The sequence below is a fragment of the Siniperca chuatsi genome, linkage group LG12 (genome assembly GCF_020085105.1).
Source record: "Siniperca chuatsi isolate FFG_IHB_CAS linkage group LG12, ASM2008510v1, whole genome shotgun sequence".
NCBI classification, from domain to species: Eukaryota; Metazoa; Chordata; class Actinopteri; order Centrarchiformes; family Sinipercidae; genus Siniperca; species Siniperca chuatsi.
Window position 1 is genome coordinate 22,263,682 of NC_058053.1, and position 17,002 is coordinate 22,280,683.

Genomic DNA, 17,002 nt, shown 5'->3' on the forward strand with positions numbered 1-17,002 from the left:
TATGGTGGGAGGGAATTTCTCCAGCAAAGTAACATCGTTTTGCTACTGATATTTCCAGCACAGATATGATCAAAATACTGTATTTTAGGCTTAAAACTTGCAGACAAGCATTTATATGTGGCATAAACACAAATAAATCATGCTGTATTAAGCTAAAATTGTTGTAATTAGAGTTGTTACAATTAATAAATAGTAATAAGCATTTGCTTTCTTTTCTTATTTCATACTGTGGTAAATCAAATACTTTGGGTTTGTTTCTTTATTATCCTGTTGACCCAACAAAATAAGCGCTTTAAGCACTCAAAGATTTTGATATTTTGTAAGCTAAACGATTAACTGATGAATCAAACATATTAAATAATGAAAATAATCAAGTTCCAGCCTTATTTGCAATTAAGGACTATGGCTCAAATTTCCTTCATCACAACAATCAAAATGATAAATGATCAATCTGATAAATTGCCTCAAGTGATGTCCCTTGAGTCAATGTCAGTTAGAGCTGATGACTACAAGTTTGAAAATGAAAAAATCTGGGGGAGTGAAGTGAGCTTACCAGACCTCTGAAGCCCGCTCCTCATCTCTGCTTGAGACTAGCGGCTCAAGGCTACATTAGCTGCTACTAGCTAACAAACTCAGATCCAGAACAGCCTGTTGGATCAGGGCAAAAAAAAACTAGATGAGGACAGACACTAGTTTAATCAGTCAGTATTCCAATACAACATTGTTGATTGCCTAAATCTGTATAATTAAATGTTTCTGGTGCTAGTGAGCAGCCAGTCATGTTACTGCATCCTACATCTTTTTCCCACTTCAGGAGTTCGAATGCATGAGGTTGGAAATGACAGCTTTCCCTTTTTTAAGCTCCAACTTCCAACCATAAATTGATACAGCATTAGCATTAACAATGACTGCAATACATGGGGAACTGGGTGATCTAAATTAGGAGAAAAGGTTGTAAAATGAAAAAAAAAACAGCTTCCAGCTTCTGCCATTCTTGCATACAGATACTGAAGAGTTTCTTCAAAGGCAACATTCAACATTACCATTTCTTCCCTCCCAGATACATTCCCACATGCACACACACAGACTCGTAAACCCCCCTCACTGTTTCCCATCAGGCAGTGAAATGTGGGTTAATGAGGCACCACCCGGGGGCACTGTCAGCAACACCTACACTACCAGTCTCATCAGAGGGTGGGGAGGCAAGAGAGTGGGCGGGGGCCTGCGAGACACTGAGCACGGGCAACATCAAAGGTGGAAGTGTGGAAGAGTGCAGTTAATTAAGCAGAATGACTGTGGTATGTGTATGAACTACAAATCTCTGGGGAGATGAATAGAGTTGTACAGTAGAGACGGTTTACTGTAGCAGCTGAGAGCTTGGCTCTGCAGGAATCTGAAACTGGTTATTTTGAGCTGCAGAGTTACAAATAAAATGAAGTCATTGTTACCATTGATAAAGGCTGGATGTCTGTTGAGTAGTAGCAGGAGTATAAGTTAGCAAGAAGTTTACAGTTATGATTTATACTTTACATTAAGTTAAGTTCTTTCATTCACTGTGACAGTGAGTGACCATCGCGGTCAGCGGAAGGTTTGCAGTGGAGATGGTTTGCTAGATGTGTGTTACTGAGAAGAAGGAGAAGATATCTGAGGCCTTCTTCAACTTGCTTAAAAGGTGCCCTGAAGAGTTGGTCCCTGTTTTCTTTGTGTTGTGTCTACGCATGAGGACAAACATGAGCACACGGGCGGTGCAATTCACATCCTGCCATCAATTTCACGCTATTCCGCTGATTGACAGTTAATGGCTGGAAGATACCAAGAAACGTAGTAGTGCATCAACAAAGGCAGTGAAAAAGAAGACTAGCAGGCTAGCAAGTAAACATGGATGTAAAAAAAAAATTTAAAACAGTTTTTAAAAATTGGTTTGGCAAATGTGAGGAAGGAAACATATTCAACATGTTTGTTAGACCTCAAGTATAAATAGAGTGCGTTTTGGTGAGTAACACTGAATGTAAACATAAAATGTGTTTACAAGAAAACTCCACAGGGCACCTTTAAACTTCACTGTTTTCACAGGCATCTGAAACGTGTAGAAAACACAAGCAGCCCAAGCTGGCAGTTTTTGCGGTGCCCATGTGGCATCTCTACTTGGAATACTCCAAGACTGTAGAATGGCAACTGTGTCAAGTCTTACAGCACTCCATTATGAAGTTAAATGCACTATGAAAGGTTAAAAAAAATTACAAAACTCACTTTATAGTGAGACAGTAAAGAGCACCTACAAAACAACCTGTACTGTTGTGTCTTTCTTCTTCTGTGGTTCCAGGTCATCTTGGTCTCATTCATATTTCACATGTTGGGAGGTTGAAATGTTGCAGATGAATTATACAGACAGCAGATGACCTAAGAGCAAACACCTTGCTTCTTTTGCATGAGGTTTTCCATGAGCAGCACAGCAGCTCTGCACACATTCATTGAGGACAAAAGCGGGAGTCTTTTTCTCCGAGGAGAGACGGTTAAAAGGAGCCAGTTCATGCAAATGATAACCGGACCTTTAATGTGATATGATGAGGCCTTTTAATAAAGATAAAGTGCTCTGGAAAGACTGGCGCTGTTAAGTGATACAAAAAAGGTCTGATATCCCTCAGAGAAATATAGGTTTTTATGTTTGATCTGGTTGGTTTAGTGTATTATTCTTTCATCTTACTGGATTTCCTGTTTGTTGTTGTTCGATCCATATTCCTCTTTGCCACCAGAAGGAGTGATTGTAATTGAGAATGCCCTTTATGCCAATTAATACAGTGTGTCTGTGTTATATAGAGCTAAGTATCAAATCTCAACACTTCATCTCAAAGTATCGAAAGTGTCAGTTCCAAAAATCATGTTCATTTCTTCCTTGACTATTTCTTCCAGACATTTTTTAATCCAAATCAATTTTATGCAGTATTTTATTTAGGCGTTCTTGTGCAGTTAATTGTGTCAAGACACTTGACATTTGAAAAGCTTGCCATAAAACCAAAACAAAACAAAACAAAAATATTACTGTAGAAAAATGTTTGTATTTAGCTAAGTAAACTATCAAACAAATGTCTTTTTAGGAGATTTAGCAATTATTCAATCATCATAAAAATAAATAGCAACAGTTTTGATAATCAATTCATCGTTTCAGGCACTTTTCAACCAACAGTATCAAACATTACCTTGTGCCTTGTTACCTTGCTCAAATGTGACGATTTGCTGCTTTTCTTTGTCTTATGCGATGGTAAACTGAATATCTTTGGGGTTTGGACTGGTGTTCAGACAAAACAGGCTAATTTAATATGTCACTGTGGGCTTTAGGAATTGATTAATCAAGAAAATAATGAGCAGATAAATCGATAGTGAAAATAATCATTAGTTGCATCCCTACTTTTTAGTATCAGAACTAATACTCATGCAGATGCAGGTGCCAAAACACTTCAAATGATACCCAGGTCTAGTTATATGAGAGTCAAGTTAAGAGAAAGAAATACACACACACACACACATACACACAATATCTGTGGTCAATATTAGACGCAATCAAAGTCTGCATGTCTGTGGCCAATGTTTAATTGATGAAGCAGCAAGCTATGTAATTACCCAGTGATCACAGAGGAAAACAAACTTTGATAAAAATAGCCATAATCTCAATAACTGTGTGTGTGTGTGTGTGTGTGTGTGTGTGTGTGTGTGTGTGTGTGTGTTTGTCACCCAATCAGCAGAGTGGCTTTCTGTCACACCATAGCCAGCCTCTCCTATCGATTGATGGAGGGTTATGGATCTCACTCAAATTGGTGGCTGCATCCATAACAACAGCTACACAGAACCTTTAGTGCGACAGGTAGATACAGGCTCCACACACACACACACACACACACACACACACACACACACACACACACACACACAGTACATACACACTGACATCCTACAGATACAAGATCAAACAACAGTGCATCTCTTAACTGGCAACATCCACACTGCACCGTGGTGACTACGATCCCATGTGACAGTTTAAAGTTCTGATCATCAAACAGGATGTTTGATGAACAAGTTTATAAAGCTCTAACTGTGTCATGTATCTTTTTCCTCTGGGGAGTGGAAATGAAGCGCTCCCATCATCACTGCTCATCTGTGCTGCATGATGAATGAAGGAATGAGTCTCATCACAGAAGAACGAGAGACAGAAGGAGACATGTGATATAATGAGTAATCTCTATCTACATTTAGCTTTGTCTAATGCTGGGAGGAAAGCTGAGGCACACTGCTGGCATTTAAGCGACACAGAGAAATAACAAGTTAGTGTTTTCAGGAGGAGGCCACTTGCCCGAGGCTGAGTGCTCTGATGCACCATTTCAAATCAAAAGAACATCCTCCATATTTTTTGTTTCTTAAAGCTTTCAAAATACTCTCAGATCCACAACAGACCACAGACAATACATTGCACATATTCTTTATTATTCTCTTATAATATTTTTTTAATATTCTTTAATATCTTATTGTCAATTTTATATTTTATATTTAGGATTCTTGACCTGCAGTACTTGCTTTATATTTCTTTGTATTTCTACTATGTTTATTGTTTTGCACCAAAATACCAAAGCAAATTCCTTGTATGTGTAAACCTACTTGGCAATAAAGCTGATTCTGAATAAACTGAGAGACACTACAAACTGTCATTCTATTTATTTATCCTTCCACTTTTGACATTTGTCATTCATCATTTCTTCAGCTGCTGAAGTTTTCATTTATGTAGTTATTTGTGAAGTAGAGGGAGTCGGAAGGTGTTTTTCCACACTATAAAATCCCATTTTATATTCTTTTAAAGATATCCTCAATGTTCCTCAACATAGAAACACAAGAGTCTCCTGTATAATTTAACAATACTATAGGTTTTAGTTATGGCCATCAATGTTAATTATTTCAACTTCATTTCTGAGAAATCATGGTTGGTGGTTGATGGTTTCTCTGTGTGTTTGGCATGACTCAATACTACCCATGAGCATCAGGCAACGTTGCTATGGAGAAGAAGCCGGTCAGAAGCCCGTATCAGGGCTGTAGCCAATTCAAAATGTAATACCCTTCAAACTGAGACAAAACATGGTACTGTAGTTTCCAAATCCCCCCCAAAACGGACCCAGAATCTGAATGTGAACTGATTTAAAATGCTGAATGTTTTATCGAGTTTCTAAAAAATCTTAAGCTTCAGCTCGCCATTAGTGCACCCACAGAATATTACACTCTATAATTGGATGTTTTTTTAAAGAAATTTAACTTGAGAGGCATAGTTGACTTCTCTCCGTTTTTATGTACACAAGTTTGTAGCTTCAACGTTTTAATCAAAGAACCAGATATTTACGAACACAGCTGATTCAACCAGGAGAGTTGTCCACTGTATGTCCATCTAAGCCATAAAAGTGCTCCAACTGTCAGTCGTCTAACATTGTCTGTGAATAAAATTAACAAGACTTTTACTTCTGGAACCACTGATGACTGAAATACCTCCTCCCACTTCACAACGCCTTCTCAGTGCTTCTTTATGGAAATAAACATTATTACCACAGTGAAATTGCCTGGAATTTATCATTAGCTTGACCTTTTTATGTACACTAGAAGAAAAACTACTACTGCTTATTTGAAATTATGTAGATGCATATTTAAGGTGACAGGAAGTTGTCTTTGCTGTATTTTAGATGTTTTTCCAAATAGCAGTGTTTTGTATTCCTATGTGCGATGACCCAAATATTTGGCAAAACTTAAGTAGCTGACCAACTCATTATATAATATAAAATGTATAATATTTAAAAATGTTTTGTTAGCCTAGAAAGAAACTTCAGCCTCTGGTGGGTTTAGAGTCATGCTGTTGACCGAATTCAGGCCAGAATTTAAATTTCTTCTTTTTACAAAAACAATATGACTCTGAAGTGTGAAATATCTGGACTCCAGGAAAACACAGCAACCCAAACAGATCAAACAGTTGAAACTGTGTATGCTATTATCTGACTCTCATTACTTGGCAAGGCCAGTGTTTGTGCTCAGTCTTTGTGTAACCTACGTACACACCACTGTCTATGGTACACACACACACACACACACCTGCCCCCAGGGTGTTTTCGTGTGTCTGTTGTCATTTCTGCGGGGGATCTTAATGATATCAGCAACAGCAATACCTACATCAACAAAACATCAACAGTCTGCTCACATTTATATCCATATGCTCATGCACGCACGCACACATGCACACACATGTGCGCGCACACACACACAGTGTCTGACCTCATTCCTACAATCTGTCTCCTGGGAGAAAAAAAAAGGAAGAGGTAGATGAGGAGAGGAAAAATTATATCAGGTGAAATGAAGGGAAGCAACATATGCAGAGATTAATTCAGCCGAGGAGGTGAAAGGGAGTATAAGAGGAATACATGATGCCTGACTGGACGGAGGAGGAGAGATTTAGGTGATCGGAGAGAGGGATACGCACAGAAAGAGATGGATAGAGGAGATAGAGGTATCATTGTCGTCCCAGGAGTCGCGTTAATAAACAAAAGGAGGGTAATAAGGCAGGAGAGGATTTGCTGGGCAGCAGATGGCTATGTTAGTCACTCCCATCAACAGGAATGAAGAGAGACAAGAGAGGGTGAGGGTGGACGGAGAAAAGAGAAATAGAGATTGACGATGGAGGCAGAGAGAAAAAGAGAAAAATCATTCATGTATACCATCAAAGCACTTCTGCCTCTCCTTAACAAGCCTGCCACTCTAGAAAAGAATAAACAGATTCTTTTGTGTGTTATTTACCCACTGGGTCACAGGCAGCTGCCCGGGATGAATCCTCCCCGTCATGAATAAAAGTGAATAAAAGAGGAAAATGTTTCATTGATGCCTGTTCCTAGAAATTGAATAGCCTCTTTTCAGAATAAGAGACCCTAGTTGACTTGAGACTGTCCTGTTGTATATGTATTGTGTGTGTTGTATATGATCTTGATTTTATAATTTGATCATTTATCAAAAAGTGAGTAAAAGAATAAAATGTTTCATCGATGCCTTGCTGCTTGCAATTGAAGAGTGACTTTTCAAAATAAGAGACCCTACTCTTACAGAATCAGAACTGACTTAAAAGATGACACCTGACTCCTTCCAAACAGTCAATGTGTCATGTGGTTGTATTACTGAGAAAATAATCTATGACTCTATAATATAAAAATTGAAAACCAATTGTTTTTAAATTCAGCCATGTGTTCTTGTAGTCGCCTCCTTATCTCTGGATCAATACTGCCCCTTGACCTTGCTGAGGAGACGTCAATGTTTTCAAAAAGCCTTTCTAGTCAGCTCATTGTCAGCTTTAATAAGGATCCATCACAGATACATCATGATTATCGACTGACTGGCTCCTACAGACACCTATACGTATCTGTATCTGCTCAAAGCATTCGATGTTATCACATGACTCATACCTTCTTTGAAGAGAGGGAGAGAAAGAAAAGCAAGGAGTGAAATAAAAGAGGAGCGAGGAAAGCAAGAAAAGCCCCTCTTCTTTCTCCTCCAGTAGCCAAGGACATGCTTGTAATTGGCTTAAACTGTATGTGGGGAGAAAAGCATTGAGGGAAAAGGGGATGGGGAGAGCAGGGGATGGGAGAAGAAGGGATGAGAGTGATGAAAGGGTAGAGCTGGAGGGATGTGATGATTAGCAGCATGGAGGAAGACGGAGAGGAGGTAAAGTGGCGGGGGGGATCAGGAATGAGGAGAGATCGCGAGCCATTGATCGACTGTCACCACAGTTTACAGGGAACTGACTAACAAGTATCGAAACTCGAAGGTTGTATAAACTCTGTAATGTATGCGTGTATTATGTGCATGCGTGCAAGTGTAATATACTATGGCCTGCAATTGTGTGCATCTTCTTTAGGGCTGGTTTTCATATGAATTTGTATTTTAGTGCCGATACATAACAAAAGTTTTGGTACACATACCGAAACCAAAGTCTTTTTTCGATGCCTTACTTACTGCTAATTCCTGGGATACTGCATCTCACTATCCCAGGAATTACGTTCATATTGGACAATTCTGCAACATACAAATGATGTCCAACGTCAACGTTTAGTGCCAATTGAACAACCAGTGTGCCCTGTATTGTATGTCCTATATTGTATGTTTTGCGAGGCAGAAATGAAGGTGTCTAACTTTCATGCAGGAGACAGGAGTTGGCATCACAGATCTGCAATTAAGGTTCACCTTTTTTAAACTGTAACAACAATCTTTCCCTAATCATTAGCCATACCATAGATGCCATGCACAGATTTTGTAGAAAGAAAGAATCTTTAAAACGTTGGCATTGGACATAAAAAAAAAAAATTGACACTGAACGTAATCAAGGTTTTGCAGAATCGTCCAGGAGACGTTCTTATTGGATGATGGGGTTCTATGTACTGGGAATATTAATGTTGTTGTTTTTTTTCTCTTTTAACAATATATACAATATATTAAAATTTAATATATATGAAATGTCTTGTTTGAAATTGCCTTGATTTAAAACAGGAAAAAATAAGTAAAGAATATAACTAATCTGACCAACTTTCAGTACTTCATGCTCAGTGGTAAGAACACATTTTGGTCAAAACCAAAAACTCTCCAAAATCTAGCTACCACAGAGTGGAAGGAGAAGAAGACAAAAATGATATAGAAAAAACACAGAACAAGAAGAAGAAGATTAAGAAGAGATGCTTTCGCTCATATCAGTAAAGCATCACATTACTCTGACACACTGTTTGTCTGTCTGTCTGCTCTGAGTCATCAAAACACTCTACGCTCTGAAAATCAAACTTGACATCCCACACTGTGTGCCACTTTATATTCTGCCCAACACCATACAGAAGATACTCCCACAAGATGCTCCAGTAACAGCTGAAATGTTTCTGCAGGCAGACTCTGCAGACAGAAATAATTGTTGCTAAAAGAATGACTCATTTTGACAAAAATATTCCAAAGGACAAACTAAAGTGCCATTTAATTAGACACAAAGGCTACTAGCAGTGGTTGCTGAGGACCCAGCCACATTTGACTGTATTTTTTATCAATGGCAGATGGAAATTCCTAATTACTAACCCCAGGAAGGCTTTTGGTTGTCCTAACTGGTGGGTACAGAGATGATTAGCCTCGCGTGAACCATCTAAGCCCTGAGTCCAAACCTCTCCCCTCCCACTCCCCAGCATCAATATCACTATGCAAACCTGCCTGTGTCAACTCAATTTATTTTCCAATTTCCCACAGGGTGAAAGAGTACCTCTCATTCTCTCTCCCTGTCTGCCATCTATCACTCTACAACTCTCTATTTTCTGTTCCTCCTCTCTTTTCTCTCTGTCCTTCCATGTGTCCCCTCCTCTCGTCTCTTATTTGTCCGTTTTCAGTTGAGATTTCAGCTAGCGTGGTGTGTTGTCTTCCTCTTCCATGTGCCAGACAGGTTATCCAGAAGGAGGAACAGGACAGGAGAAAACCACCGATGGTTTATAAAAATGCTGAATCAATTAGTCAATTAATTGAATAGTGGATTGACAGAATTAGCAGACAATTGGACACAAACATGACTCCAAATTAATAATATTGCTGCTCCATGTGTACTACATGTGTAAATAGACAACTGTTTGCTAACACGTTAGTCAAACTAAGGACATAATATGTCAGAGGTGTGTGTTTTTCCGGTTGTTGTGGAGTTCTTCTCCCAAGTGAGCAAAAAATCAATTAATGCAGTTTTAAGTCATTTGTCAAGAAAAACTATCAAATGTTCTCTGGCTACAGCTCCTCATATGTGATGATTTGTTGCTTTTCTATGTTTATAATATAATTGTAAATGTAATTTTTTGAGTTTTGGACTGTTGGTCCGACTGCCGACTTGGAATTGTATTATGTTTTATCATGACAAAATGCATATTACAGGTATGTTATTGGGTAAAACTTTACTTTAACCCCCATTTAGAAGAAGTGTTTATTAATGTTTTTGTCAACAACTATAACTCCTCCTGTGAGGTATCCATAAGTGGAGGCTGGTGTATAAACAGATAATGAATGACTAAAAACATAGTTGTAATAATACATGTCTTCATAGGAGAAGTTATATTTGCTGACAAATACTGTGCATTAATAAACACTTAGAATGTCCTCATATTTGCTTACAACTCATTATAGTGTCTTACAAACCATTCATTAAATGTTTATATACTGCTTATAAATGTGAAATAGGGGGGTTAAAGTGTTAACTGTTATTGTTTAAAAAAAATTCAGGTGTTTAAATGAAGGATTTCAAGCAAATTGTAGTAAAAAACAACAACAAAGTGAGAAAAAAAAGGTTTGTTTTAGTACTACAGAGTTTTTACTGACGTAATGAATAACAGTAAAACATATTTCATTGCATGGAACATCAATTTGATTTTGTTCATATATTTTCCATATAGTCATTTATATTAATAGTGAAAAATATTGTCATCAATATCATATTGATTGGAACCATATCACCCAGCCCTGGTTGCACCTCTAGTTTACATATGAGGCCACAGACCTGGCCAGTTGATGTTCATGCTGCTCTGAACAGCCAACAACACACACAAGCACAAACACAAGGGGCTGGCCCTGCTGCAGAGGAATACACTATCGACCAACGAGGAATTTATCAGCCACAACAATTAATCTTGTGGGAGGTGAGTAGTGACTCTGTGTGTGTGTGTCTGAATCTCTATGTGTGCCTCTGAGAGGGAAATGGGGCGAGACTACAGGATGAGATTGAAGATATCTTTCGTGCTGACCGCCCCTGAGACACACTCGCACACAGGCAGACGGACCACATACAGACAAAATTTTAGAGGGTCAGCCATGAGGAGAAGCTCCTCACATTCCCTCTGCCTTCAGATCATATAACATTTTCAGAGATGGCTGAGCATCTAGACCAGGCTGGATCTATTTATCCTCCTCTTTTTCTAGGAGAGACTTTCACCTTTTGAGTTATATCTGCAGGTCAAGTGAGCGTACAAAGAACAGGCTTTAAAATGCTTGATAGGCAGCATGAAGATCTGAATAAGCAAAAAAGAAGGTTGTAAAACTGAGCTGCACTGTCAAAAGAGCCTAAAAGAGCTATCTGTGTCTATGCAAAGCATCACATTACACCTGCTGTCATCCCCTGACTTTCCTCCATACAAGGCTACATGAATTATTGAGCGATCCCTGCTTTGTCAACTACTACGCCACCGATTGAGCCGAATAAATATTCAACCTGCTTTCACCATTCATAAAATGACAAGATCCATGAATGTAAAAAGGTTTTTCCCAAGCTGGAACAGCAGGGAATATGAGTATAATGTTGCCTTTGTACAAAAAATTATAAGAATGAGATGAGAATACATGCAGTCCTGTCACTCACAAAGCAGAGCACATGCTTCCTCTTAATCTCTAGTTTTTCCACCAGCAACAACTGTCTCCACTCTGCAGCTCTGTCCGTCAGAGAGCCAAGCTACTGATGCTACAAACTCCTCACCACAAGAAAATAAAAGCCAGGAAATTCAGAGTAATATTTGCAGGTTTGTGTACTCACCTTTGTTATGAAGGAGTGTGTGTTTGTTGGTCGGTGTGTGTTATGACCTCCGCAACGCAGCAGGCTGCCTCTCCTCTCCGTCTTGCTCCCACTGCGAGATGGAGTAGAGTGAGTGAGAGAGGGTGTGTGTGTGTGTGTGAGCGTGAGCCCTCTCACTGGCTATTGTTACAGGGAAGGGAGCCAAACTGAGCATGCTCCAACATGAACAGCCCTTGTGGTTGGCATGGAAACCGGGAAGCGGCTGTCGTGCCCGAGCTGTGAGGTGCTTTCTGACACACACACACACACACACACACACACACACACACGACCTGGATCACATACAGAAGTTCACACAGTGTCCTCGATAAACGTAATCCACAACAGTCCAGAGTCCTCAGTAAAACACCTGACTTTTAACCTGGAAAAACCATAAATGTGTCAAATAACAACAGAGACACTGGAGCTGTCCTCCATCATCTCTCCAGAAACATATTGTGACAAACCTCGGATAAGGTCGTATCATGTCTAAAGTAATGATTACAAGTTAAGATCTTACAGCTCTTTCCTGATGAGAGGTTCTTTGAGTATCTTTTTGGGCATTTTATGCCTTCATTACTAAGTCAGTAGAGAGATGACAGGAAATAAGGGGGTGACTCAAAACACGGATGCTGCGGTTCACATTTACCGCCTTATCCCCTAGGCCACCAGGGTGCCACAATGAGAATGTTTTCATGGTAGAAAATGTACTTTTAATATGTACCACTGTTGTAGTTTACACCTACACAATGTAACAAGCACTTATCTTAACTTTAGACCCTTCAGAATGGCCTATGCTGATTTATAATGGGTAGTACACTGGTGCTATGTGATTTTGAATATCAAGACTATCCTCCCAAGGAAAACAACAGTTTAAGTCATTTAAGCATTTACTTATTTTAACCCAAACCATGATCTTTCCCTACCAAGTCAGTTTTGTGCTTAAATCTAACCAAACCTTAATCATAGCATTGTCACATCATAAAACGGTTTTATTTTTGAAATTTGTAATTTGTTTTGGAAGGGACAGATAAATTGTGTTATCCTGTCGATAGAGTCATCAAGGTGTCAGATCATAAAACACTGATATGTGTCATTCGTGAGGGCATGGACAATCGATATATTTTGTTGTTTAATTTGGATGACTTGTTGTGAATATCATGACATATCAATATTGAGATAATGGTATAATAACTGCCTCAATAATAAACTTGTCCAGATTGCACCACTGACCTTTCTCTACATCAAAGACATGAGTGTTATTGACTGTGAAGGGCAGCATTATGCATCATGATTCGCAGTGTTGAATTTCATTAGAAGAAGAAAATGATTGACACCAATCAATGCGATTTCTTCACCTATGAAAATGAATGGATTAGTAGATATTAATGTATCACCATACAGCACTTGTCTTCACATAACACCAGGGTGGTTTTAATATGAAGTCTCAATCTCAATCAAAGCCCATTTTCCTCATTAATGTGCACATTTATTTACACAGCAGGATGCTCAGAATCTAATCACATCTTCTGCTCTGTCGGAGGAACTTGTGTCGTAAGAATTAACAATTTTAACCAGCAATGCATCAAACACCAAGCGTGAACACTGTGTAACTAACTGTCTCACAGAATGAAGCCGAGGCTCTTCTTTTGGAGTATTTGTCCCCTGCTGCAGTGTATTGTAATGGCAGCATGCTGGTGTGTGTGTTGCCGTTTGCTGGGCATATGGAGAGAGACTCTAGGGGCATCCCACAACCCTGACTTGATGTGGGAATAATAGTCACGAAAAGGCTCCATGCAGGCATCTGACAGACGGCTCTTAGTGTGTTTGTGTCAAAACAGAGTACAAACCGAGCTACAGATGACAATCTGTCAAATACAGAGACAAAGCAATACACTAAGAGAAAATATGGGTCACTTCCAGCGCGATCTTATTGCCAAAATTACACCGAAGCCCACCCTTTTTTGTGTTTCCTACATCCATACAAGCCAAAACTTCAAAACACCACTTTCTTCACTTTGCTTATTTTGGTCCGACTCCGCTATTATCAGGAAAGCAAGAGCAAGTGACAGAGCGAGAGAAGAGAGATATCAGGTGTTGGTGACACCATTATCAGTGGTCAATGCAGCCCACTCGCCGTAGGGGGTGTGTTCACTAACACCTGCTGTTCTGCATCTCAAGGCTACCTGCCATCAACAGATACATGCTAACGTTCAAGGCTGTTAAAGCATTTCTCCAATATTTAGCAGCTCCATCACACATCAAACAATCAATATGGCGATCACAGGAGGGCATTAATCAGAGGATGGAGGTGGGTCTGTGTGTTTACGGTGAAGTATATGAATACACAGTATGTAATCACTGCCAAACGTGCCATGTTGAAATCCACTTTTACGTTCATTAAAAACCATTTGAATTCTGCAATGACTGCACATGGGAACAAAATGACTGCAGGTGCTGCTCAGGTTATAAACAGGCAGGTGCCGCATGCTGTTGAGGAGCGTGGACAACATCAACAACATGACAGGCCTCTCACATCAAGAGCCCAAGCACCTTGAGCTCTGGGAAATTGTGATGGGAATTTTTCACAATTTGTTGACGTTTAATATACCAAATGATTAATCGATTAATCAAGAAATAAATAAAGAGTGAAAATGTTCATTAGTTGCAACCTTAGTGAGGAAAAAGGCCATTATTTTCAAGTGAAAGCTTTGCCTTCACCTTGATTTTCTGGTAGATTTTGGACCCAAAGCTGAACTAAATTAAACTTTGAACATCAAATGTGCTGACATCAGCAAGGACGTCTAATGGCGATCTGGTAGACAAGAGGAGAAATTATATTGTTGCCAAATCTGACTGCAAGGAAGGTGAATTTAACTTCATGTCACCCAGAGTTGTATAACCCACACATTGATCCTACTGGCTTGAAGATGTGGATAACAGAATAGAAAATTTATTGTGATTTCTAGCTGCACATTGTGAATCAGATGAAGCTTAGACAGCAACCGTTGAATAATTAAGCTAGTTTTTATGATGTTGAAGCTGCTTTTCGAGCTACTTTGGGACAGAAGAACTGCACAAGAACCTGAAAAACACATACCATACTCCAACATCTCATATCTCTTTATAGATTTGTTATGGTTAATGTAGACACAAAGCGGCATTATATTATTTTGGAGTACATTATTCACTCTCATTTTAGCTCTGGTTTGGTCTCCACTAACTCCTGAGAAAAATGTCTGGATATTAGCTGCTAGATGTTTCACTTTCTTCACCAGCTTGTCACTAACTTTGTTGGTCTGCTGTTTGGTGCTGGGCAGGTAGCGTACAGGGTCAATCAGAGCTTGTTTGCTGAAAATAGCTGCCTGCTGCTCCTGGAAGCAGGACTGAGAGCAGAATTTGCAGGCTACACAAGCAAAACAATGAGCTAAAAGAGTCCAAAAAACTCCATAGAACTGCAGAGATGATGATCATTTTCTGTTGGTTCATAACTAAGAGTGACACATTACACAGCCATTTTATCTAGCCATTTTATTCATAAATTATTGTGGAGCTTAAAGACCTGAAAGTGTTAACTTGGCAAATTATTCATGTTAGTAGTAAGTAAATTTACTGTATGTAGACTATTTACAGGTGGGTGTCCTGATGTAATGTACTTTGGCTTGTGCACTACCTTGCACAGACTATGCGCTTTGTCATTTCTGGTGAAATCCCAGTCAGACATGTTCCTTACAATAAGGAGAAGCCTTTATTGCAGGGTATATAATGTACAGGTGTGTGTGTATGTGTGTCCTGTTATCAGATCCATACAGATGTCTAGGTGGCACTGACACAGAGGGTCGAGATGAGATGTATCCACTGAGCTGCGCTGCTCCGACCCGGCGAAACGCGGTTAGATAATTTATGAGGGCTCCATCACTGGTTCAATAATTCATAGGGCCCTCGCTCTGCCATGGTTAAGTCACGGACAAGCCTTTTACTGAGAAAAGAAGGAGAGGGAGCAAGACTCAACGAGAGAGAGAGACACTGCAAACTCAATAAGACCTTGCTACACCATTACTTTTTGAGGCCTGCTAAATATAGCACAGCTTCCATGACTCAAGGGAGGAACCGCACAAGGAGATGAAGGAGGGTGAGCCAGCTTTTACTGTCGAGTAAGTAACCCTGGGAGCCCAAAAGCATGAAGCATCCTGAACCGACAAAGACAGCAGGAAGTAAAGACAAGACAGGCTTCAGTCATGTCATTTGTCCATATTATTACACATACACACACACACAGACAGAGGAAGCCTAATAGAGTATGCACAGGCAGTGTGTCACATAATGCAGACCTCGCTGCTGCACAATGGCTGTTACTGTTAGCTCTCCTGGGGAGGAACAATGCATTGTTGTTGACCCCCTTGGCTAGATGGGTTTACATATCGAAGGGGGAGGTGTGCGTTAATACAGGATGTCGTAAAAAATGTCCTTTGCCAGTGTGTTTATCTGGCGCTTGATTGCTTGGCAACCACAGGGGCATTGTGGGGCACAGTGCGGTCCTTTGATGCCTGACAATCAATACAGTGATGGGGAGGTTGATGGAGGGCACAATGCACAAGAGCACACAGTAACACACTTACAGGACAGTAGCCACAGGCTCGACACACTGAACTATATTTAAACCATTAACTGGGTCTTTGTCCACTGACATAAAAGGTAAACCTGGGTACGTTTGGTCAATCGAATGAGTTCTATGTTCTGTACTATTCACTTATTATCACCTGTGGTGTAGAAGTATGCAAACACATCAATTTGTCGTTCTTCAAAAAAGCACAATAACAATTATTAACATTTTTACAAAAATGTGGTTTATTAAATTACAGGCATTCAAATTTTGTGACCATCTTGACTATAACTTTCCCAGTAATGTTAAAAGCACCAAATCAATTACAACCAAAATGCATCTATCTTTTGGATGCTTTTTTGCCATTAGAAAGACAATTTTAAAAGGGATGTGAATGTTTAAAAGTGTTAGGACAAATTCTGTATTCAGTAAAAGGGGGAAAATATGTAAGAATTTAAAGAGTGCAGTGCAATTCTGGAAAATAAATTGGTTTGCCTAGTCTGTACTCCTGTTCATTTTATACTGTGAGAGGTGTAATTAAGTATGACTTCAGGCTACATATCTTCAGTCATTACTGTACATTTTAGTTTTTCTATTGTTTCATTTTATTGAACCTATACACCAACATAATAATCAATTACATTAGCTAGATACAGGTGACTAATGAAAATCTGTTACTTATTCTAAATCATTTTTAGCCACGCTAGCAGCATGGCTCTAGGGATGGCAATGTCAGTGGGTTGGAACACCACTTTGGTCCAGACTATGCAACTATTGGATGCATTGTCATG

At 39.4% G+C, this 17,002-nt stretch overlaps 1 protein-coding gene across 7 annotated transcripts in view; it reads right to left on the bottom strand.

Moving 5' to 3' along the window:
- The window catches only part of si:dkey-91i10.2 (uncharacterized protein LOC555224 homolog), a 60,077-nt gene that overhangs the window by 29,371 nt on the left and 13,704 nt on the right, over positions 1-17,002 (bottom strand). For 2 of the 7 annotated variants that reach the window (XM_044215734.1, XM_044215735.1), the window contains one exon: positions 11,591-11,681. The exons of the other annotated variants lie outside the window; for them this stretch is intronic. The gene's annotated coding sequence lies outside the window, so the exon portion shown is untranslated. The remainder of the gene's footprint in view (positions 1-11,590; positions 11,682-17,002) is intronic. 7 annotated transcript variants of the gene reach the window in all.